Source organism: Schistocerca cancellata, unplaced genomic scaffold (assembly GCF_023864275.1).
Source record: "Schistocerca cancellata isolate TAMUIC-IGC-003103 unplaced genomic scaffold, iqSchCanc2.1 HiC_scaffold_1104, whole genome shotgun sequence".
Lineage (NCBI taxonomy): Eukaryota > Metazoa > Arthropoda > Insecta > Orthoptera > Acrididae > Schistocerca > Schistocerca cancellata.
Genome location: NW_026047103.1, coordinates 2,646,932 through 2,666,533, shown reverse-complemented (window position 1 = coordinate 2,666,533; position 19,602 = coordinate 2,646,932).

Below are 19,602 nucleotides of genomic sequence, written 5' to 3'. Positions count from 1 at the left end.
ATCTCAACAATTATCTCAGCGCCAAATTCAAATTACTCAACTCTGCAGACACAAATGCCGAAGGTAATACAAATGTGTAAAAATAAATGTGCACCGGTGGTCTCGAACTCATTTTAATGAAAATAATTCGAATCAGATTGGTTCTTTAAAAACAGTGCTCATAGCACGATGCATATAACAAACTTTTTCTTGCTGATGTATGGAGGCGAAATTAATTACGCACGAGTTGCGAAGAATATTGTTTCAGCTAACATACGTCAGTCTTGTGCGCGGCTGATATTCGGTTGTTTTAATGATCATTTTTCTAAAGATAACTGTTTCCATCGTAATCAATAGTTGTATACAATCTGTTGTATGAACTGTGATTTAGTGACACTTACACAACTTACAGACAACACTTTAACACTACGTTAACTTGGAGTTGTTTAGCAACTTGACCAAATCTTTAGCTGGGAGAAAAATTATTTAGTAATTACATACTGTAATAAAATAAGATTATAATTTTCATTTTCAAATTAGTTACTAACACAGCGAACGCCACAACAGTCGAGCAGCGGGTCTTGGTGGCGGAAAGTTACGTGACAACAAAGGCGTGGAAACGGTGTGGTCAGTTGTTTGCTGAGAAGTAAAATGGTGTCAAAGCTCCAAAAAACTGTGCCATGCAACGCTTAGTTCGAAAACAGAGTGAAGATGGATCTATTTTGAACAAGTCAAAGAAATATTCCAAATGTGCCCGCACACCAGAAAATATGGCTGCAGTTCACCAGAAAATTCTTCAGAGTTCTACCAATTCAACCCGTCGACTGTCGGAAGAGACCGGCATATCACGGCGATCATGTGGACGATAGGCATCCCTGCCGAACACCTCTTGTCCACGCACTAAGAGCAGCAGATGCTCCTCAGCGCCCCCAGTTTCGTGAGCGGCTGTTCACTGAGACAACAGTGAACGGCTCGTACACGGATGTGTTCTCTATGTCTGACGAAACCTAGTTTCACCTGAGTGGCAGTGTCAACTCACAGAACTACAGGTTCTGGGCAGCGGAGAATCCGAAAAACTTCCGCGAAGCACCATTTCGTGGTCAGAAGGTTGGGGTTTGGTTTACAGTGTCTGCACGCCGCATTATTGCTCCCATCTTCTTTCATCAGTCGCTGATTTCGACGCGTTACATGGTCAACATTTGGAAACCATTTGTGGCAGCATTAACGGAGGGGGGAAAGCACCTACAGTTGTTTCCAACAAGATGGAGCTACTGCCAATACAGCTCATCGAACCTTGGAGCACATTTACACAGTATAAACGCCTCACATAGTTAATAGAAGAGGTGAATTTTGGAGAGGTTAGTACTGTCTCAATTCCTTTTCTGAAAACTTTCATATAGTTTTATATACAAACGTTATATTTCAAGCTAAAATTTATGAATTTTTGCTTTATTTTATGAGTACTACCTCTGAAGGTACAGTTAAAATTATTTTTTTAGGAATATTTGAAATTTCGATTTTTGTTGCACGCTTTAAATTTCAATTAGTTACGCAATCTAGTATTGTATATTATGTTCATTTCTACATTCATTTACGAAATAATAAGGGAAATTAATAGAAATTCATTTGTCAGTAAAAATTTGTAAACTCTTTGGAATACAGTTATTACCGCAAAGTGAATAGTAGTCAGCATGCCTCTGATGTGATGGGACGTATTTTTGTATTTTGGGCGAACAATGTAGTTTCGGCTTTTTTAATGTGAAAATTGATACGACAGTACGATATACTAAAAGGTGGCAAAAATATATTAAAGTAACAAGAAAAATTCAGCAACAACAGTCTTCAAATTTATTTAGATCAAATCAACCACGTCGATCGAAACTGTGAGAATTCCAACTTCAGGAATCAGACCCCTACACAAGAAGAGCTGGGGTCAACTCTACACGAAAAGCTGAGTAATGAGGAAAGTTTATTTTAAATCTTCGATCCTCTCAAATTGTTCACAAAAGACTTTGCTTATTCTGGACAATAGTTTAAACTAGGATAGAAGGGGCCTAGATCACACAGTGCACTACAGGGCTGTTATTTACAAATTCAAAACAATCTACAAAATATATACAAAAGTTTCCATATGTGACATTTATTTTGAGGTTTAAAATTCGGTAGTCTTGATTGCTGTAACTCTTTCTGAAACCCAATCCTCCAGAGTGCGGGCTTCATTTAATATCGGCCACACACAATAGTGTTCAACATCTTAAAGTTCTTCACATTAATAGATTGCATCTTCAGTAATGAAGCCCCAGCGTTTCAAGTTACGTTTCCACCTCCTCGCTCAATTTCGCAGTCTGTTCAAAGACGTCCACGTCAGGAAGGGTAGTTGGAAACTAGCAACTGACTCTTGCTTTAACTTTCGGTCACTATTCCCAATTGCTTTGTTTCACCGCAGTTGTAAGCTGCTAGCGGAAGCTGATAATGTAATAGCTTCACTTGTTCGAAGAAAGCTCTTTGTCGACTAGGCCTAGGGCGTGCTGCTTCGCTTCCAAACATGGTATGCTTGGAATCGTTTCCCTGTCTGTAGATAAGAGTGTGATTTATTTTCATGTCACTGCCTATTTCTTAGAGCTGCGTTCTGTTGCAGTCCTTTCTTCAGGGGTTAGGCAAATTAATATGAAGACATGTACTTACCTGGACGAGTTTTCTTTGAATACTGGCATTAATGACTGTATAGGCTCCAGTGGAATGTTATGCCACTCTTCGATCAGAACCTCTTCTAACTCCTGTAGTGACGAGGGCGGCGGAAATCTGCACCGGAGCCTGCTTTACAATACCGCCCGCAACGGTTCGATGATGTTCAAGTCCGGGGACTGTGCTGGCCAGAGACGACGCTGCACTTCATTTGCATGCTCCTCATACCACGATTTTACTGTCATGGTTGTGTGAATGGAAGCATTATCGTCGTGACATATTCCATCATTTTTGGGAAATAAAATCTGAATCATGTGGTGCACCCTATCACCAAAATTATTCAAATGATCTTTGGCTCTCACAGGGTCTTTGAGAGTAATACTACGATATGGCTGTCCACACCATCACACTTCCGCCTCCATGCTTAACCGTTGGAACCGAGCAATCAGGATTTTAGGCTTCTCTTGGCGTTCTCCGGACGTAAACCCGGCCCTATGTAGGAAATAATGAAGACGTTGACACGTCGGATCATATGAAGTATTTCCACTTATCAGTCGTCTAGGATGTATGTTTCTGACACCATTTTTTACTCTTCTTTGCGTTGGTAGTCGACACTAATGGTTTCGATATAGCAGCTCGTCCCTAAATATTCGCTTTATGGAGTTCTCGGCGGACTGTGTCGATAGTTACGGGTTTTCGAAGATGGCTATTGAGCTCTGCAGTTACTTTAGCGCCGTGCTTTTGTGTTGTTTTGACACAATAAAGCGTACGTCGATCTCTGTCACTTATTTTGATTTCCGCCCACTATTACGTTTACACGACGATGTATTTCCATGTTTTGTGTAGGCTGTCATGATTGTTGAAGCAGTTGCTCTTGAAACATTCAGTAAGTTGGCTGCCTTGGTTACTGGTGCTACAGCTAATCGGGCCAGCACCTCTGTTAGGTCTTTGATGGCACGTCGACATCGGCCCCTGAATGAATGGAAATACAAAGTGTGCACTACTCCTAAACAACCTGTACAGATTCCTAGTCCGTACTGAACACGGTCAGTCCATCACGACACGTGCCTTACCTGCGTTGTTGACAGTTAAACACAACCATCCCATTACTACAACTATTGTCCGCCCCGATAGCTGAGTGGTCAGCGCCGCCAAATGCTGGGCAAAGGGGAACGGGTTCGATTCCCGTCTGGGTCGGAGATTTTCTCCGCTCAGGGACAGGGTCTTGTGTTGTCTTAATCATCATATCATCGTCATCGACACGCAAGTAGCCGAAGTGGCGTCAACTATAAAAAAACCTGCACCGGGTAGCCGGACCCAAAGGAAGGAACTAGCTACACGACATTTCATTTCATTTCAGTACCACTGTTCATATTACACTACTGGCCTTTAAAAATTGCTACACAACGAAGATTACGTGTTACAGACGTGAAATACACTAGTGGCCATTAAAATTGCTACATCACGAAGATTACGTGCTACAGACGTGAAATTTAACCGACAGGAAAAAGATGCTGTGATATGCCAATGATTAGCTTTTCAGAACATTCACACAAGGTCGGCGCCGGTGGCGACACCTACAACGTGGTGGCATGAGGAAAGTTTCCAACCGATTTCTCACACACAAACAACAGTTGACTGGAATTGCCTGGCGAAATATTATCGTGATGCCTCGTGTAAGGAGGAGAAATGCGTACCATCACGTTCCCGACTTTGATAAAAGTCGGATTGTAGCCTATCGCGATTGCGGTTTATCGTATCGTGACATTGCTGCTCGTGTTGGTCGAGATCCAATGGCTGTTAGCAGAATATGGAATCGGTGAGTTCAGGAGGGTAATACGGAACGCCGTGCTGGATCCCAGCGGACTCGTATCACTAGCAGTCGAGATGACAGGCATCTTATCCGCATGGCTGTAACGGATCGTGCAGCCACGTCTCGATCCATGAGTCAACAGATGTGTACGTATGCAAGACAACAATCATCTGCACGAACAGTTCGACGACGTTTGCAGCAGTATGGACTATCAGCTCGGAGACCATGGCTCCGGTTACCCTTGACGCTGCATCACAGACAGGAGAGCCTGCGATGGTGTACTCAACGGCGAACCTGGTTGCGCGAATGGCAAAACGTCATTTTTTCGGATGTTTCCAGGGTCTGCTTACAGCATCTTGATGATCGCATCCGTGTTTGGCGTCATCGCGGTGAACGCATATTGCAACGTTTATTCGTTATCGCCATACTAGCGAGTCACCCAGCGTGATTGTATGGGCTTCCATTGGTTACACGTCTCGGTCAGCTCTTGTTCGAATTGACAGCACTTTTAATAGTGGACATTAGAGTTGAGGTGTGTTACTACCCGTGGCTCTACCCTTCATTCGATCCATGCGAAACCCTAAATTTCAGCAGGATAATCCACGACTGCATGTTGCAGGTCCTGTATGTACCTTCCTGGATACAGGAAATGTTCGACTGCTGCCCTGGCCAGCACATTCTCCAGGTCTCTCACCAACTGAAATCGTCTGGTCAATGGTGGCCGAGTGACTGGCTCATCACAATACGCCAGTCACTACTACTCTTGCTGAACTGTGGTATCCTGTTGAAGCTGCATGGGCATCTGTACCTGTACACGCCATGCAATCTCTGACTCAATGCCCAGGCATATCAAGGCCGTTATTGCGGCCAGAGGTGGTTGTTCTGGGTACTGATTTCTCAGCATCTATGCACCCAAACTGCATGAAAATGTAATCACATGTCAGTTCTAGTATAATATATTTGTCCAATGAATACCGGTTTATCTTCTGTATTTCTTCTTGGTGTAGCAATTTTAAAGGCCAGTAGCGTATGTTGTCTACACCCTGTAGGCCTGGCCCTAGTTTCATCGAGCTTTCTTGCTTCGTAGTGAGTTGTCGATCGCAAGTTACTTTCGCCTGTAATTTTGCATACCAGTGTACGTGAATGTCGTGCCGGTTGCCGTCTTCTCGGGGGTCGGCGCACGCTGGTCGTCTCGTGTCGTGCATACACGTCAGGGGCTGCGTGCGGCCCGCTCCGTCTGGGTGTTCGCAGACTGACAGTAGATTTCCCACGAGCGCCACTTGGCCCCGCCCCCGAGCCCCGCGACCACGCCTCCCTGACTGCTGCTGCTGCCGCCGATGCTGTGCATATTTGATGATCCCGCTCACCGCAGCCAGGTCTTGCTGCCTTCGCCGTGCTCTCGGTGGTCTACACAGAGGACGCGCGTCCTGCGTGTTGACACTGTCTCGCAACCGAGAACAACTGTAGAAAAAAATGAACAGAGAGAGGTGCAATCGTGTCCCAAAATGTGCAGGGTGGACAAATCAAAGTTTGCCCAGAAAATATTTCGTGCACCTTCAAATAGGCAACGCGACATACATCACCTGCGTCTGAGGCAGCCGACGTACGGTGGGTTGCCTATTTGAAGGTGCATAAATTTACACTCTAATATATACACTACTGGCCATTAAAATTGCTACACCAAGAAGCACCAAGAAGAAATGCAGATGATAAACGGGTACTCATTGGACAAATATATTATACTACAACTGATATGTGATTACATTTGCACTCAGTTTGGGTGCATAGATCCTGAGACATCAGAACCCAGAACAACCATCTCTGGCCGTAATAACGGCCTTGATACGCCTGGGCATTGAGTCAAACAGAGCTTGGATGGCGTGTAAAAGTAAAGTTGCCCATGCAGCTTCAACACGATACCACAGTTCATCAAGAGTAGAGAATGGCGGATTGTGATGAGACAGTTGCTCGGCCACCATTGACCAGACGTTTTCAATTAGTGAGAGATCTGGAGAATGTGCTAGCCAGGGCAGCAGTCGGACATTTTCTGTATCCAGAAAGGCCTGTACAGGACCTGCAATATGCGGTCGTGCATTATCCTGCTGAAATATAAGGTTTCGCAGGGATCGAGTGAAGAAGGGTAGAGCCACGGGTTGTAACACATCTGAAATTTAACGTCCACTGTTCAAAGTGCCCTCAATGCGAACAAGAGGTGACCGAGACGTGTAACCGATGGCACCCCATACCATCACGCCGGGTGATACGCCAATATGGCGATGACGAATACACGCTTACAATGTGCGTTCACCACGATGCCGCCAAACACGGATGCGACCATCATGATGCTGTAAACAGAACCTGGATTCATCCAAAAAAATGGCGTTTTCCATTCGTGCACCCACGTTCGTCGTTGAGTACACCATCGCAGGCGCTCCTGTCTGTGATACAGCGTCAAGGGCAACCACATTCATGGTCTCCGAACTGATAGTTCATGCTGCTGCAAACGTCGTCGAGCTGTTCGTGCAGATGGTTGTTGTCTTGCAAACGTCCCCATCTGTTGACTCAGGGATCGAGGCTTGGCTGCCCGATCCGTTACAGCCATGCGGATAAGATGCCTGTCATCTAGACTGCTAGTGATAAGAGGCCGTTGCAATTTAGCACGGCGTCGCATATTACCCTCCTGAACCCACCGATTCCATATTCTGCTAACAGTCATTGGATCTCGACCAACGCGAGCAGCAATTTCGCGATAAGATAAACGGCGATCACGTTAGGCTACAATCCGACCTTTATCAATGTCGGAAACGTGATGGTACGCATTTATCCTTCTTACACGAGGCATCACAACAACGTTTCACCAGGCATCGCCGGTCAACTGCTGTTTGTGTATGAGAAATCGGTTGGAAACTTTCCTCATGTCAGCACGTTGCAGGCGTCGCCACAGGCGCCAGCCTTGTGTGATTGCTCTGTAAAGCTAATCATTTGCATATCGCAGCATCTTCTTCCTGTCGGTTAAATTTCTCGTCTGTAGTACGTCATCTTCTTGGTGTATCAATTTTAATGGCCAGTAGTGTAAAAGAAACGATGCACCACGGAGGAATTATCCGAATGGTACATGTGATGTTCTATAGTGCGCAATATTATCAGAACGTTCTCGGTTGTGATCCGCCTGATTTGATTTGCATGCAACAGACTTAACGTAGCTGTCTAGCGGGTCCTCTAATCACTTTGCGGTACAGTCGTTAGACTATAGAAAATGGATATCACGAGATACCTGTTCATTAAGGCAATCAGTGCGAAGTAACATCACACCATGATACTGCAAAAACTAGAAAAACACGTAATTAGGGATGAGATAGTCGATAATGCTTGTACAGGTTACAATGATTTTCAAAAGCGTTACCATCTCATTACAATCTGAAACAACTAACTATGGCACATAAACTGTGTAACAATCCTTAAACAAAGTAAATGTTTGCATGAACAAGATTGTCTGAGACAATGTCTGTACTGACAAATGTTATGACAGTTCGAAGTACAGGGCTATTACAAATGATTGAAGCGATATCGTAAATTCACTGTAGCTCCATTCATTGACATATGGTCACGACACACTACAGATACGTAGAAAAACACATAAAGTTTTGTTCGGCTGAAGCCGCACTTTAATTTTCTGCCGCCAGAGCGCTCGAGAGCGCAGTGAGACAAATTGGCGACAGGAGCCGAGAAAGCGTATGTCGTGCTTGAAATGCACTCACATCAGTCAGTCATAACAGTGCAACGACACTTCGGGACGAAGCTCTACGAAGACCCACCGACTGCTAACTCCATTCGGCGATGGCATGCGCAGTTTAAAGCTTCTGGATGCATCTGTAAGGGGAAATCAACGAGTCGGCCTGCAGTGAGCGAAAAAACGGTTGAACGCGTGCGGGCAAGTTTCACGCGTAGCCCGCGGAAGTCGATGAATAAAGCAAGCAGGGAGCTAAACGTACCACAGCCGACGGTTTGGAAAATCTTACGGAAAAGGCATTTCTTAAACAGGAGATTGGAAAACAGATGGATCGGTCGTGGTGGAGATCATGATCAGCCATTCATGTCATGGCCTCCACGCTCTCCCGACTTAACACCATGCGATTTCTTTCTGTGGGGTTATGTGAAAGATTCAGTGTTTAAACCTCCTCTACCAAGAAACGTGCCAGAACTGCGAGCTCGCATCAACGATGCTTTCGAACTCATTGATGGGGACATGCTGCGCCAAGTGTGGGAGGAACTTGATTATCGGCTTGATGTCTGCCGAATCTCTAAAGGGAGACATATCAAACATTAGTGAATGCCTAAAAAAACTTTTTGAGTTTTTGTATGTGTGTGGAACCCAGGACACGTCGGAATCCCCGGCAACGGACTTTCCGACAGGCTGGTCACACAGGCGACGAGATGGGCATCTCCGAAGCTGACCTGCGGGTTGTCTTACACCGCAGGTTTTTCCGGCTTTGGGAGACGGAATGGCATAACAGCACGCACGACAAACTGCGTGTCATAAAGGAGACTATGAATGTGTGGAAGTCTTCCATGCACGCTTATCGCAGTTAATCAGTTCTCCTCTGCCGGCTCCGCATTGGCCATAAGTGACTAACGCATGGGTTACCTATTCTGTCGCGAGGACCCACCTCAGTGTCGCTGTGGCTCCCAAATGACAGTCGTCCACCTCTTGCTGGACTGCCCACTTTTAGCCGCTCTGCGGCAGACTTTTAACTTTCCCAGCACCCTGCCTTCGGTGTTGGGCGACAATGCCTCCAAAGCAGCTTTAGTTTTACGTTTTACCCCCGAGAGTGGGTTTTATACTTCTATGTAGGTTTTAGCGCATATCCTTTGTCCCTCAGTGTGCTCCACAGTAGTGCTTTTTGGGTGGAGGTTTTAATGTGGTGGAGAGTGGCTGACTTTCCCATTTTATTCTCGTAGTTGGCCAGCCACTGTAATGTGATTTCGTGTTTCACTCTCCTCTGTTTCTAGTGTTTCTCTGTTGTTTTCTTGTCCTCTTTTGTTCCTTTTAGTGTTCGTTTTCTTTCCTTCGTTGTTTTGGCTTTTCCTTTGTTTCCGTTTTGTGTTATATGTTCCGTCCGTTTTATTCTCACACTTGTGGTATTGTTTTATTAGGAACTAGGAACCGATGACCTCGTAGTTTGTTCCCTTCTGCCGCCTTTAAACCAACCAACCAACCTCCAATTCGTATGAAAATGTACGAAAACGAGTCGCTGACTTGTTCGCTTCAAAAGAAGCACTGTTTTTGGCTATGGCCTACCGTAAAGATGGGACAAATGTATAGATAGCAATGGAGATTATTTTGAATAAAATACTGTTTATCAGCTTCAAACAACATATCTATAACTATATATTTCCACACCTGGTAATACCTCGATTCCATGCCATGAAGGGCAACAAAACGTAGCGTAGTATATCGTTGACGTTCCGCCTTGATATAAGGGTGACGCAGATGAGATCCAAAGGGTTCCTGGTATAAAAGACGGTCGCTGCTAGGTGTAGCACAGTATGACGTGCGACTGTCAGGTTGGTATCCCACAACTGTCCAGGGCGTCTCCAGACACTTCACTGGTCATCAGGGCTGAGTTCGAAGCAGGACTCATCACCGAAGGCAGTTCTACTCCAGTCATTGAAACTCCAGGCCGAATGTGTCCGGCACCATTGCAAACGTGTTTTTTGTTATGCAGAAGTAAATGATAGAAGCGCAAAGGGGCTTTGAACCCAAGCCGCGATCTGTGAGCAGCCAATAAACGGAGTTTATGGCCACTAAAGCATTAGTCCCACATCGGGTCGATGACAAAGATGAATCCGCGCCTCCGAGTAGCCCTTTGGCGACTGCTCGGTCGTCTCATTTTGTCGTCTCTCTCTAGGTCGACCGCTTCCTCCTTTAAGACACGTTCGGCTACAGTTCACCCATCCTTGCCAACACCATCGAACAATGGCATCGCTGCTATTCAAATGCCAAGCTATTCGTCGATAACTTCAACTGGCTTCTTTCAGGCCAGCTAGACGTCGTCTTTCAAATGCTGACGCCTGCGTAGTTTGTCCACAAGCTTGTCTCCGTGGCCCAGTTACTGTGCAAATGAGTACACGGAAAGAAACTCGGAAATATTTTATGGCCTGGTATCGCCATGTCCCCTGTTTAGTATCTTTGCCAGCTGCGTGGTGAAACTGTTGCAGCGTCACACATTCATCCTACAGACACCGAAGTTTACAGTTTTGCATTTTCTGCCGATATCCGTATGAATATCAGTTTCTGACCAATTTGCATAACTCCTTGGTAAGATTTTTTTCTTTACCCCGGGTGTCTTATTCTGGGCCAGTTTTAATCTGCCCACACTGTAGACTGAGGAACGTCTGGCAGTATTCATAGCTTGTCGATTACCTGGCGAGCGCGTTCGGCAAATGTGGAGTTGAAATATAATGCTATTTCTGCTAAATCTCTCACTGTGACGTTATGATTACCTGACTTGTGTGTTTGCCACAGGTAATGTGACTTCGGCAAAGCGTTCGATACAGTTCCCCACAGTCGTTTAATGAAAAAAAGTAAGAGCATATGGACTATCGGACCAATTTTATGTGATTGGATTGAAGAGTTCCTAGATAACAGAACGCAGCATGTCATTCTCAATGGAGAGAAGTCTTCTGAAGTAAGAGCGATTTCACGTGTGTCACAGCGGAGTGTCGTAGGACCGTTGCTATTCACAATGTACATAAATGACCTTGTGGATGACATCGGAAGTTCACTGATGTTTTTTGCGGATGATGCTGTGGTATATCGAGAGGTTGTAACAATAGAACATTGTGCTGAAATGCAGGAGGATCTGCAACGAATTGACGCATGGTCAAGGGAATGGAAATTGAAACTCATTGTAGACAAGTGTAATGTGCTGCGTGTACATAGAAAGAAAGATCCTTTATCATTTAGCTATAATGTAGCAGGTCAGCAACTGGAAGCAGTTAATTCCATAAATTATCTGGGAGTACGCATTAGGAGTGATTTAAAATGGAATGATGATATAAAGTTGATCGTCGGTAAAGCAGATGCCAGGCTGAGATTAATTGGAAGAATCCTAAGGAAATGCAATCCGAAAACAAAACACTTGTTCGCCCACTGCTGGAATATTGCTCACCAAAGTGGGATCCGTACCGGATAGGGTTGATAGAAGAGAGAGAGAAGATCCAACGAAGAGCAGCTCGCTTCGTCACAGGATCATTTAGTAATCGCGAAAGGGTTACGGAGATGATGGATAAACTCCAGTGGAAGACTCTGCAGGAGAGACGCTCAGTAGCTTCACCGAGGAGTCAAGCAGTATATTGCTCCCTCCTACGTATATCTCGCGAAGAGACCATGAGGATAAAATCAGAGAGATTAGAACCCACACAGAGGCCTACCGACAATCTTTGTTTCCTCGAACAATACGAGACTGGAATATAAGTGAGAACCGATAGAGGTACTCAAGGTACCCTCCGCCACACACCGTCAGGTGGCTTGCTGAGTATGAATGTAGATGTAGATCTAGATGTTTCTCCACAGGCTGGTGTACGAAAAAATATTCTTGCTGCAGGTTTGGCGTCTGATGTGCAAATGAGTTGTGTTCAGGTTGCTGCGAAGAAAATTGTTGTCGTACCAGATCTGCCCAAACTGTTGTCGGCCTGCGGTGTTGCTAGCGGCCCAGTTCCAGGTCGAGCCGGTTGCCGGATTGACCTCACTTCTCGTAGGGGGCGCGAGCAGTCTTCCGGATTCTGTCCCGCAGCAGCGGGATACGTGTTCCTTGGTGCGGCAGACTGTGTGAATACTGACTCAGTAGGCGTAAAGCCAGGTTCAGAGCACGGTTCTGAACACATTGCTGCCCTGCGGTGTGTGTGTCATCGGCCCTTCCCCACACCACAGTCGCGTAATGCAACAGTGGTCTGACCACTGAAGGTAGACAGTAATGCCTTGGAGCGGGGATCGAGCAGAGGATGCGGGGCATGGAGAAGCCCCACTGCTCTTCTTTTGAAGTCACTTATATGCTGGGACCATGTGAGCCTCTGGTCGGGGATCACCCCGAGGTATCTCGCGGCCTTCGTCCACGGGATGGATGGTGTTGACGGATGGAAGATCAGGCGGCAGCGTCTCTCAGGTTACGACTACTGCCTAGCTTTTGGCAGCGTTGGTGAATTTAAGTCACCGATTCGTCGCGCATGCTCCCATTGTATCGTACTCGAGTTGTAGGCTGCGTCTCATTGTCTGCGTATGAACAGCACTGTATTGCCCGTGTACAGCGCCACTCCTACGCACGTCACACGCGGTGCGTTGGCACTTTGCAGGGAGTACAGCGACCTGCCTGTATCTGCCGCTCTGTGAGCGTCCCGTCATCGCCCTTCACGTGGGAGGCCCCCCATTCTCCCAGCGAGGTATGGCCGAAGAAGGACCCCGTGCGACGTCGGTATCCCGAGTTGAATGAGTTTTCCCACGAGACCGTCGAGCCACACGGAGTCAAATGCTCCGGACACGTCTAGAAACACCGCCCCACAGCATTCCCTGGTTTCCAGCTCCCTCATCGCCGGCTCTAACAGTCGCAAGCAGCTGCGAAGGGAAGTTGCCATTCAGAAATCCAACTATGTTCACCATACAAACAGCATCCTATTAATTGCAGAGAAACTTTAACGATGTTGTAGATAGCAAAGTGCTTTCCATAATAAACTGATTTTAGTAAACAGAACATGATACTGAGAAGAGAAACTATTATTATGGGGACGTAACACCATGATGTCGAAGATATTCCAGTAAAAGACTTCTCGATGATAACAACCAAGCAAATAGTTAGGTCCATATGTGGGTTGTTAGGTACAGTAGAGGCGGAATAGGAGAAATCATCGATAACTGACCAAGTGGTCACTTCTCATTCGGAAAAACAATGGTGCCAGCGTTACAGGCCATATGAGAACAAAGTCAGTTTATGTCCGAAAGAACAGACCCCAGGCATTCATATAACTGATACGCCTAGCCGGGAAGTGGATCCACTTTTTCCAGTGGCCGCGCGGGATTAGCCGAGTGGTCTAAAGGCGCTGCAGTCATGGACTGTGCGGTTCAAATGGTTCAAATGGCTCTGAGCACTATGGGACATAACATCTGAGGTCATCAGTCTCCTACAACTTAGAACTACTTAAACCTAACTAACCTAAGGACATCACACACATCCATGCCCGAGGCAGGATTCGAAACTGCGACCGTAGCAGTCGCGCGGTTCCGGACTACAGCGCCTAGAACCGCATGGCCAACACGGCCGGCATGGACTGTGCGGCTGGTGCCTGCGGAGGTTCGAGTCCTCCCTGGGCCATGGGTGTGTGTGTTTGTCCGTAGGATAATTTAGGTTAAGTAGTGTGCAAGCTTAGGGACTGATGACCTTAGCAGTTAAGTCCCATAAGAAGTCACACACATTTGAACTTTTTTTTTTCAGTGAGGATGCACAAATACCCCCGACCTCCTGTTGGAATCTCAGAGCAGCGAACCACGTGCAAGATGGAGGGGGAGTGCGGATAGGCGGTGCACGCTGGGAGTCTGATTCGGCCATGAGGCGGGAACCGCACATGCCTAGCAAGCAGGAGATCCCGGGATCGAATCCCGGTTTGGTAAACGTTTCTCGGCGCAGTATCCTGCTACAGCTGATAGCAGCGATCACTTTCAGTTTAAATATAAGTAAGAAGTAACTGTCAGAAGGATCGACATTCTGTAACAAGAAGGTACAAAGCAAATATTTGCAGAACTTAAAAGTAAGTATTTCAACTGAGAAGTTTATTACAGTGAGAAAGAGACAGGAACCCAGTAAAACGTATGTCATTTTGCTGCATAGTGCAATTTGTGGGGACTGTGAGAGGAATCCTATAAGATGATGCTTTCTGGGATCAAATTAAGACGCACGTTTTTCGGTAACGTTATTTCATTACTCTTGGTGGTTACCAGTAATTAGATAAAATTATCAGTAACCTTTGTTAGCGAACACTAAGCTACAAATTCAAATGAGAAGCGCTGCAGCCTGCTACACAGGCTACACAGCAAAGAAATGTTTAATTCAGAGTAGGTCTGCAGGCGCTGTAGCGCGCGCGCGCGAGAGAGAGAGAGAGAGAGAGAGAGAGAGACAGAGAGGACAGAACGAAGGGCAGTATTGAATAACAGGGCCACTTCAAATCCTACAGGAGTCTGATGGACATGCGAGAGTATCAGTGCTTTCCCTGTATATCGGAGTGATTACCTGTTCAGGACTCCTGTACAGTTGCAGAGTGCTGTATTACTGCCAACGAGTCAATAAAATCTGTGGCCCTACCTTCCAAAGACCCTCTAGTGCGGCTGGTAGTGGTACATGTAATACATTACTCATGAAATGTTTATTTTTAGAATTATTTTATGGAAGTAATGTGGTACAGCTTTGATGAGTATTTAGAGCTGCATTATGCGGACACACATCTGTAACGGTGTATTTTATTACAGATGATCGACATCGGCCTAGGATCAGGTTACCATCGGTTCAAGGACCATCTCAGCTACGCATATGCGTAATTATAGTACCAATTATCAAATGCGTGATGTTTCATCAGCCATTGTACGTGTGGCAACTGGTGCTATAATAACGTATATGCATAGCTGAGATGGTTCTTGTACCCGGTGATGGCCTGATCCTAAGCCGAAATCGATCGTCTGTAAAAAATTTATCGTTATAACTGTATTTTACACAATGCGGCTCTTAACAATTAGACTTGACGTAACGTGAAATACTATTACACAGACACTAGATACCTGAACATACCGAAAGAACATGTTGTTAAGGAAAATGACTGATGATGACGAGTTCTTTTAGAGTAAAAAACTAAACTGTTGTTTTAACTGCGTAGCTCAGGAACACACTTCGTCGATTCCGCTAAGAATCGATGTTCTTTCATAACATTCATGCTGCTAGTAGAAGTCGTAAGGAACAATTTTATTTGGCTATAGACCACGTCAGAATCACATACCACTTGGCAATCGTTCCAAGTCAAACCAAAAACGTCCTCTCACTTTTCGATAAATCCTTATAAATAGACAGTCACATCTGGCAAAAAACAGGTGTTTGTGCGATATTTCATAGGCATTTATTCATATATACATAGTCAACTGCCTCAAGTATATTGTGTCATAAAAGTAAATTTGTGAACACATTGAAAGTTACTGATATGAAAGAACATATTTACTACAGGAAAGTGTCCAAGATCGGAATCCTATTTTGTTTTTGATTTCCGTAAAGAAAAAAAAATTGTAAAAAAATGTATGTCAAAAGAAGTAATACTTACCTTACAATGCTATTTTCATTTCACACTTAGAAAATATAACAAAAATTTATTACGAAAAAAGTATTTTCATAAACCTTATACTTATTTCTTCCTAGAAATAATCAGAGTAGCACTAAATAAAGCGAACCCTGTCTAGTTTCAAACTATGCATACTATAACTAACATCTTTCAGAAGGTAACGTCGTCCGTCCACATCTTCTTTGCTATATTCAAACGCAATGTTACAGGATGTTCCTGCTTGACAGTATGGTTCTGTTCCGTTTAAAAAAACAACAAAAAGCAATTCAGTGGTTTTCCTTTCCCTGTCAGTTGTACGACCATCTTCACAAGCAGTCACGAGTAAGCACAAAGAAAGAAACTTCCATAGCTCGACATTACTAAAACCAGCACAGCTTCTTTACACAAAAGTGAAAGTGTAGGCTTTTTTTTTTTTTTTTTTACTGCTTCCTCAGGTGCTCCGTACTTCATATTGGACAGCGTGTTAATTTTCCCATATTTAAGTGCTTACTGGTTTCTTTCCGAACACATCTTCTTTTTGTGAACTGTATCACTAGCTTAAGACATTCTAGAAGGACCACTTTCTTTGCTCAGTCTTCCCCATCCTCCTCTTCGAATCTGTAATAGAATCCCCAAATACCCAGCGAATAAGAGTGTGCTCTGGCAGAGGCTGACTTTAAACAGGGAGAGGTAAGAGGTTTGGCTGAGGCTGATCAAGAGGGCCCAGTTTACGTGACTACAGCCTACATTCTGTTAACCAAATAAACTATTAACCAAATATCTAGATGAAACGGTTTAGTGATAAGCATTAACGTTATACCTTACTATTCAAGAACACATACCATAGGTTGAAGGTCTTTTCTGCCAGTGCCTTGGAGAAAAATTTAGCACAACGTAAGAAGTTTCTCCGTTCTCGAAATATGTAATGGCAAACTCATAGGGAACAAGTGAAACGGGTGACTTTTGCACTCCGCTACAGGTTGATACAAATAAACAATACTATTCATATTTGGTTCCACTAGAGTGCAGGAGAACGCACTTTAGGGGGGGGTCTAGTTTTGGCATTTTCCTGTAATAACATATATTTGCCTTCAAATAGGAAATCTACCGCCCATTTTTCTGATGAGAATGGTATGTCGTGTGAAGCAAAATACCGGTGATAGTATGTGCCAGTGGACATCGAAAGCTCATTCTTTCAGACGTCATGGCATATCGTAGTAAATATTACATATGTTTTCGAGTGTCATCCAAGGAAATTCCAACACATTCTGCTGGAGGTATGAGCACTGAATCGCACACCCAGAATATTCTAAATATCTGAGTTGGGAAAAGGCTTGTAGATGCCACTGTGTTCCAGGCAAGTTCTTAAGCCGGCAGTGAAATGACGATTACAGAACAAGGTGGCTATAATTAAAGTGGTAACAAACTTTCGGCACTTGAGAGGTCCCATGAAAAAAAAAAAAAAAAACTATCGTCGGACAATGAGACTTCGATAAAACGTTTGTAGTAACACTAAGAAGAGGAATAACGAATAAATCATTGAAAGAAACACGTTTTAATGTCCACATTAGAGGGTAACATTTGTTAATTGCGCACCATGTTTACGTTCCAGGGTAGAAACGTTGCTCAATGTGTTGATCATCTGTATCCACGACAGTTTTTATGGATACTATTTCACAATTTTTCGCAGCACCTTTAGAGCGGTGCACCATGGAATATTCAGCTGTTTTCACACATCTCGTGCAGTGCTCTAACATCTCAAATCCCCAGCTAATAGGGACTTCCGAATCATGGTCTTCAAATCCGGTGTATCCATTTAGTGCGTCGGTAATCTCGAAGAGCAGCAACATTGTTGCTGTCGTTTTCATAAAACAGCTTTACGAATAAAGCCCTGCTATGTTGTTGACTGTCTGCAGCTGAAATGTTTCAGACAGCCTATTGTAAAAGGAAGAGAGAGTTTATTCAGTCACAAACACGAGACCACGGACGCACAGGAGGCGGCTAAGATCTGGCCGTATTCGTGTTGGCGGCTGGAATCAGCCTGACAGGAGCACGTGGAGGGGCAGTTTCACACCGTGCTGCAAAGACGGGGTTCTCTCTGGACTTCCAGCGGCTACTACGGTGATCGCGTGGCCGGGAAAACCCGTCAATTGGGCAGCACAATAGCTGCTGGTTTCTCATGACTGCTTTTCGCGTCCTGTGATAAATTAAAGCTTGTCTCAAAACTAATAAATATTGAACCATATATATGACTGAAGAGCCAGTAGACTCATTTAAATAAACTGGGTCTTGATCGCTTAACTTTTTCAGTGGCGACCGGTACACCACCAGCCACAAACAGGAGGATTACTGTCGGCATCACACTCAATGCCGTTGTCAGTCGAGCAGTGGTCATGTTCTTTCCTGTGACTTCGGTTTTACATATCTTAAGGAAATGATCATGAGAGCAGTGGTTTTTTATTTTTCGTCACAATGATTTTATATCAGCTGGTCTGCGTCATGTAAGGTTATATCCAAATGGTTTATAAATGTTAATCTACGTTCACATCCGATGCTGGCACCTTTATTGTGTTGAAACAGGTTATCCAGTAAACAGAATGTAAGCAGTCTTGACTTTTGAATTATTTCTGGAGAATAGTATTTCTCGGAAAATTTCAGTGTGATACACATACGTGTACAGAAGGTTAAAATTAAGAATTTAAGCCGTTTGTATTTACAGTAGTTTTGAAACTTCCTGGCAGATTGAAACTGTGTGCCCGACCGAGACTCTAACTCGGGACCTTTGCCTTTCGCGGGCAAGTGCTCTACCATCTGAGCTACCGAAGCACGACTCACGCCCGGTACTCACACCTTTACTTCTGCCAGTACCTCGTCTCCTACCTTCCAAACTTTACATAAGCTCTCCTGCGTTGGTGGGGGGCTGATGTTTGGACGCCATTGGAAGCGGTCAGGCTGTGTCAGTCTGTATTTGAAGAAAGCTTTATGTGATGACCGTTGACATAGCCTCTAGCCAGCGTGTGTGAGTCACTCAGAATTCCTACTTTGGGACGTATAAATTTTTCAGCCTCTGATGTACTTGTTGCTTTTTGGGTTGCGTGTAATGCAAGCCGCATTTGGAAGGTTTCAGTGGGAAGCCATTGTGGAATTTACAGTCTGGTGTACTGCGGAGCTTCAACGGTTTTCTAAAGAAAACTCACGCAATTAATCTTGGGGTGTTCAACCGTCGTCAAGATCTTCAGAAACTGGGGCAGGCTCTGAAGTTAATTTATTGTGAACTGGGACTTTCGATTTTTCTATGTTCTTATTGAAATAAACTCCAAATTTTGGTTCAAAAATGGCTCTGAGCACTATGGGACTTAACTTCTAAGGTCATCAGTCCCCTAGAACTTAGAACTACTTAAACCTAACTAACCTAAGGATATCACACACATCCATGCCCGAGGCAGGATTCAAACCTGCGACCCTAGCAGTCGCGCGGTTCGAGACTGTAGCGCCTTTAACCGCTTGGTCCAATTTTTGAAACATAAAAAATACGTGTGTGCGTACGTAAAATTTGCATGGCAAATGCTACCGACATTTATGTTAAATACTTTTTGTAGAACGTTTGATGCATTGTGGCGAATGTGAGTTGGCGCCCCATAGACAAACCGTAGCCAAAGATGTAAGTCCAGCTACATCTACGTGGACACATTGAAGTGTTTTTGCTGTGTAATGTGTGGGTAAATATTTTCGCAGAGTATTACTCGGGGGCTACGAGCTGATATAGAACTTGAGAATAG